The sequence below is a fragment of the Colobus angolensis genome, unplaced genomic scaffold (genome assembly GCF_000951035.1).
Source record: "Colobus angolensis palliatus isolate OR3802 unplaced genomic scaffold, Cang.pa_1.0 Scaffold382, whole genome shotgun sequence".
Taxonomy (NCBI): Eukaryota; Metazoa; Chordata; class Mammalia; order Primates; family Cercopithecidae; genus Colobus; species Colobus angolensis.
Window position 1 is genome coordinate 582065 of NW_012117177.1, and position 6915 is coordinate 588979.

The window sequence follows — 6915 nt, forward strand, 5'->3', positions numbered from 1 at the left end:
ACCAGGTTTGCATTCATGCATAACTCTCTGAAGTGCAGACATGAGAGGGCTGCAGCTGACAGGGCCTTCCTTGCTTCTCTCACAGATGCTGTGCAGTGTCTCCGCAAAGAGCTTGTACCAATTTCTCCTCTCCTGGCAGTGTGTGGAGTTATCCTGACTCCATAATTTCAATTTAAACAGGACACAGCAAAAATACAAACTTACTGATCTGGTTGTCTTGCCAAACTCTACAATTATTCCAGGACGTATCTTGAGGCATAAAGTGGAACCATTATGTTTGCATTAAAAATGCACATGTGAAATATGCTGTTTACATGGAAATAGAGAAAAATGAAACATTCTAACATTACAGCATAGAATATTTCATCAGCAAATATTAATAAAGTTGGGAAAGCCATTATTGCACAAATCTAAAAAAATGAGTGCTCTCATCTTGAAATTGGTTGGAATATTCACTAGTAAGGAGATTTTAACTTTCAACTAGACAGCAAATACTTAATATGTTAAATGGTCATACTCTTTGACAAAGATGATCATTTGTAGGAATGTATCCTTTAGATACATCCTGGGAGAACTCTGCCATCATCAATCATGTTTCCCTACTGCTCAGGGCAGAGCTGACCATTTCCCTTGGTGTCTTGAGGACCCCTGACCCTGCTTCATCCATCTTGCCATCCAAACAAGAAAATCTCTTTCAAGGCTGAATGCACAGCCTCAATGAATCATCCATGGATCCACCTCAGGTGTTGATATGCACCAGTGCTCATGTTCTTACTCCTGGAGGGATTTGTAGACCTCTGACCTCTTCCTTATCTGGAAGAAAACTTTCTTCCTATTCCCTTTCTGTGTCCTCAAAGGCCCTTCCCTCCCTACTAGGTGCAAGTAGGCCAACCCTTTCTTTAAGCTTAGATTTTCACAGAGGATGGAAGAAATAACGGCTTCAGAAAGCTTCTGCTTCCATCCCTGCCATAAACCTCCCCTCAGGCAAGGGGAAGGGGGACAAAGCCTGGCTCCCTTCTGTAGGGAGGGTAAACATGGGAAAACAGAAATTAACCTCACAGCGGTACATGTCTTGATCCATTTGCTGAAGCGCTTTCACCAGCAACTCAAGGTACCCAAGCTGGCAGGTTCTATCCCTGACTTTGGCAGTGGGTGTGGTGAGAAACCTCTTTGCCATCCAGCTCTATGGTTAGGAGTACTTGCTTTGTAGTCACTTACATTCATGAGGAAAGGATAACGATACCTCACTAGCAGGGCTGTCGAGATTAAATCCAACTATGAAGGTGAAGAACCTGGAACTGGGCACCTCTAAACAATCTGCTCCATAAATGGTAGCTGTCTTTCCTCCCTAGAGCAGGAACTCATGTGACAAATTTACCTGCCTTTTCAGCCAAGACCCCTTAACCAGCATGCACATCAGAGTCACTTTGATGAGCCTTTTCTAAACCCTCAGCTGAAACTCCCTTGTTGGTGGAAATAGGACTTCTGCACAAAGTCCATTCAAGTTATTAAGATGTAATAATACTGGCCTCAGAAAACGGACACATTGGTGTGGCACCAATAGGGTATATGAGTCTGTTTCTTCTTTATTTCACCAACACTAGTTATTAACAGCTTTTGTCTTGCCAATCTGAACCCCTCGTTTTCTCCACACCTGCCCCATTGGAAGTGTCATTCAGACTGTCGGTAAACTTACATATCCAGAGATTCCTCTCCTAGGGTTGCCAGATTTAGCAAATAAAAATACAGAATTCCCAGTTGCATTCAGATAAATGAAATAATATTGCATGCCACACCCAGAGAAACAGAACCAGTAGGGCATGTGTGTGTGTTTGAGATAGAGAGAGATTCATTTTAAGGAACTGTTTCACATGATTACTGGAGGCTGAAAGTCCAATCTCCGTAGGGTAGGCTTGCAGACTGGAGAATAAGGCAGATCCAATGTTGCAATTCAATTCTGAAGGCTATCTGTTAGTAGTATTCCCTTTTGCTCAGGGATGTCAGATTTTCTCTCTATTCAGGTCTCCAGATGATTGGATGAGGGGCACCCACATTATAGAGGGCAGTCTGCTTTATTCAAAGTCCATTAATTTAAATGTTAATCTCATCCAAAAACATCCTTACAGAAACACTCAGAATAATGATGATGAGATATATGGGTACCATGGCCCAGTCAAGTTGATGCATAAAATTAACCATCATACTTACATTAAAAATTATTCATTTTTATCTGGAATTTAGATTTAACTGGATAGCCTCTATTTTATCTGGTTACCCTAAACATGGGGACTCTGTGTTGAACCAAGGTGCTCCAGGAAGCAACCCCAGCTGAGCTGCAGGTGGCATCAGCACCAATTGTCTTTCATGTGAGTAAACTCTCTTGGATGTCCCAGTGGAGTGTAGCCTCACAGCCCTGTGAAACAGATACCACATGCAGCAGAAAACACATTGCTGAGCTCAGTCAACACTCAGATTTCTGAAAGATAATAAATGGTTTGTTTTGAGGTGTTTGTTAGGTAGAAATGGTTATCTAAAACATGGTTGGGGTGAACTTTTCACCTTTTTCTGTACTTTGTTATCATTGGATGTCAAAGGGATTCTCTTATCCTTGAAGGCTTGGTGGGACATTGTTATATTAATAATTTTGAGTATAGTTTCTGTGTTTGTTTATGTGTGTGTACAAATTTCTGAAAATTTAACCAATTCCTTCTTGAAGGAATTTTCAATGGAAGCTATCACAATATATGATTTTCAACCTACTCTTTGAATTTAGAACCTAATTCCATGAGATGAGCCTCTATTGCAATCATATGAATTAAGGTACTGACAGAGTGTTGTCACAAATGACTCCACGGGGAAAGCCTCAGAGATTGGCTTTGGCTTAGTGAGTATTCATTCTGAACAAGGGTTATTTACGTACTTTGAGAAGTGTTTCTGAAAGAAGAGATCTTGAAACTCTTTCTCCTGCTACACGGAATTGCCTTGCAAGGAAGCTACTTTCCATGAGAACACATAGACAGGACTCCTGCACCAGACAGCAGCTTGATATGCATTGCAGTCCTTGGCCTTTATGATTTTCCCATCATGGCAGTACTTGGTGGATAAATCTTTTTCAATTTTGTGGATCCTTCATAGGAAGCCCACATGCCAGCAAATCTAAGTCATCTTCTCCAATATCTTCTTTATAAGGAATAAAGTCCATGTATTTTTCTTCTTTCATCTATTTATTACTTGATTTCAAGCTTAGACTTGAAGGAGCGAGGTAAATTGCTTAAACAATCCAAGCAATTTGGAGAAAGACAATAGAAATAGTTGAGCCAGTGTGGCACAGAAAGAGGAGTAGCACTGTGGGCCTATTGTAAGATCCACCTCTGGACTGGGCTCGGTGGCTCATGCCTGTAATCCCAGCACTTTGGGAGGCTGAGGCAGGTGGATCACCTGAGGTCAGGAGTTCAAGACCAGCCTGACCAACATGGAGAAACCCCGTCTCTACTAAAAATACAAAATTAGCCGAGTGTGGTGGCGCATGCCTGTAATCCCAGCTACTCGGGAGGCTGAGACAGAAGAATTGCTTGAACCCAGGAGGCAGAGTTTGCAATGAGCCAAGATTGCACCATTGCACTCCATCCTGGGCAACAAGAGTGAAACAGTGAAACTCCATCTCAAAAAAAAAAAAAAAAGGTCCACCTCTGAGGGCAGGGAAGAACAGGTACCCCTGAAGAGCAGCTTACTTCCAAGAATTTTGAAGGGAGACAGCCTGGGCAGTACAGCCCCTTTTTCTTCTTCCCAGCTCACCAATTAGATAAGTTCCTCCTGTGACAGAAAAGGATTGAGAGTATAGAAAGTCTAGAAATGTTGTGGTCATGAATGTCCCTCCACATGCAGGAATGAAGTATAATAATTTTCTCAAGACAAACCATTGTATGGTTGAATTGATTAGGTTCCTGTCTACTAAATGACTATATTATTTTAGGCTTACATTACTGAAATAACTCTGAGATATTTTAAATGACGTATTTTTTTGTTCCTAGATCTTTTAGTCACATGATTATAGACAGTCTTAGTTTTCTGCCACAGATGGATAACTGCTTTAGTATGGTGTGTGAATTGTACATGCTCCTCCTCAGTGAGTTAGCTCATCTCCAAGAGCTCCACGTCTCTGTGCACTGGTGATATTCCTCTACTGTCACTTTTAAACAAAACTATTGACAACCGGGAGACTGTTCCATCAAACCTGGCAGAATTCTATCAATTGGCTCCGTCCCAGCCTAGTTCCTCTAATTATTACAGCTACCCAGGAAGCCGCCTGAAGAGTGAAGGCATTTTCTCTTAGTGAAAGGCAAGGAGTCAAAAGGCCACTCTACAGCATTTCCGGTGTGCTGGACCAGCCTGCGTATCACGGTTGCCATAGAAACCTGACGTCATTGCGGCGACCGTGGAGACTTTTAAAATAGAGGCCAACATGACCGGGCAAGAAGAGCAGGGTCCTTCCTTCAGGTGTTTGGGACTCAACTGAGGGTGTAGGTGCCCCGCGGTGGGGGCTGAACTTTCCTGGGCTGTGGAGAGACGAAAGGAGCCCAGATCCAAGTTCCTTCGTTCCCGCTTTGGCACAAGTTGCCCGGGCGGTCTCATGAGAGAGAGAGCTGGGACCCTCCTGGCCCCAGTGAGTGTGGTGTCTTGCTCCGGGTGTCCTGGGGCAACTTTCTATATAAAGGCGGGACGTAGGAGGATGAGACAGGTAAGGACTCTCAGAGCCCAGCGTCCCCTTCTGTAAAATGAGAATGAGAATGCTCACCCACAGGATTGCTGCAACCTGCAGTGATAACACAGGTGCAAGATGATAGATAGCCCTGTGGTTGTTATGGGACGATGGGTGCTTTATGGATTCAGTCTATTTCTTATTCTTTTATTTTTTGAAAACAACACAAATTTATTATTTTACAGTTTTGGAGTTCAAAAGTCCAAAGTGGGTCTCACTGGGCTAAAATCAAGGTGTCAGCAGGGCTATGTTCCTTCTGGAAGTTCTAGTGTAGAATGAATTTTCGTTTTTTTCCAGCTTCTAGTAGCTGCTTGCATTCCTTGGCTCATGCCCTCACATTACTCTAACCTCCATATTGTGGTCACATCTACTTCTCCGATTTTACTGCCTCCCTGTTTCCCTCATAAAGACACTTGTAATTATATCAGGCCCACCCAGATGATCCAGAATAACCTCACCATTTTAAGATCATTAACTTAATCACACCTGTAAAGTTCATTTTACCATGTAATGTAACATATTCACTTCCAGAGACTAGAACATGGATTTCTTTGGGGTAGGGGAGTGTTATTCAGCCTACAGCACAGTTGTATATTAGATACTGTGATGGATAGGCTCAATTTGTCTCTTCAAAGCTACACTCCACCCCTCACCACCCTACTCTGTGCTCCACAGGTCTGATCCTTATAGACTACACCAACTCAGATCCCTTCTCCTTAGGCTTCCAGTTGGGTTTGGCCAATGGGAGATACTAGCAAGTGAGTGAGGGAAAGATGGGGTATGTGTCCCCACTGCCAGATTCCTTGGTGTTGGGCTACAGGTTGGTAGTAGTTGTGTTCCTCTACCAAGGGCTCAGGCCATTTTCCCATTCTTTTTTAAAGTTGTTATTAGGTGATAAATGGAAAGGAGAAGAAAAGGCCCTGGTGAGAAACTCATTGTACCTTCTGGTTATTATGATCACTACCCAATTGTATCAGTGTCATTGGTCACTAACTCAGTGCCCAGCATGGGTGCAGGCACAGAGTCACTTCAATAAAGCATAGTGATTGCTGGAGCCTGTCTCTCCCCAGGAAGCACCTCATGGGGGCAACTAAGCTTATATCAGGTGTCTGAAGGAGGTGGCTTCTGATGATCTGGGTCATGATGGCTGCTGAAGCTTTTACTTCAGACTTGAAGGACAGCAGTCCTCAGGAGATCTCTAGCACTTCCATCCTTGGTGGGATATGATTCCTGGCTCAAGTGAGTTCATAGATCTGAACAGAAGTGTGTTATAGAATAGTACCTGTGTAGTTCACAAAGTAGTCTAAAAGTAGAGCAGGCACTTTGATCTCATCATTGGAAAAGAGGCTCAACAGGTGGACTTCATTGCGTGTATCAGCAGCTACATGCTTTGTGGTATCCCTTGAGGCCCATCTGGCGATACCTTTCTTAAAGCAATGAATTGTTCAGTTGGGGAAGGAACTTGATATTTAACATGCATTTGCAATAAATTTACACATAGTTTTCTGACTGTATAAATAATAATTCATTATTCCCATGTATCTCGGATGGAAGTTGAAATATGCAGTTGGTTAGAAGATCTTCATAGCAATTTGAGATTGTAATATGCATGCTTTCATGGTTAGCGTGTTTTCATCCATTCTGCAATGTAATTTTTTAAGAGGCCAGGAATTTACTAAGTGTTAGTTAAATGTCAGGTACAAGAATTTAGTATTTTTGAAAATAACGATTACTTGATAGTTTGCCCAATTATAATGATACCTAGTCACATCTCCTAAAATAACCAGATAAGCCTGAGTATTATTATTATTATTTCCCAGGAAATAACATTTTCAGTTCTATAGTACCTGGGCTCCCTACCCCTCCTACTGCGCTGTCTCCAGGCAAACACATTTCTGTCACTATAGATTTGGTTTTATGTACTAGAAATGTATTTAAGTGGAATCATAGGTTGGCCAGGCGTGGTGGCTCAAGCCTGTAATCCCAGCACTTTGGGAAGCCGAGACGGGCGGATCACGAGGTCAGGAGATCGAGACCAGCCTGGCGAACATGTGAAACCCCGTCTCTACTAAAAAAAAAAAAATACAAAAAACTAGCCGGGCGAGGTGGCGGGCGCCTGTAGTCCCAGCTACTCGGGAGGCTGAGGCAGGAGAATG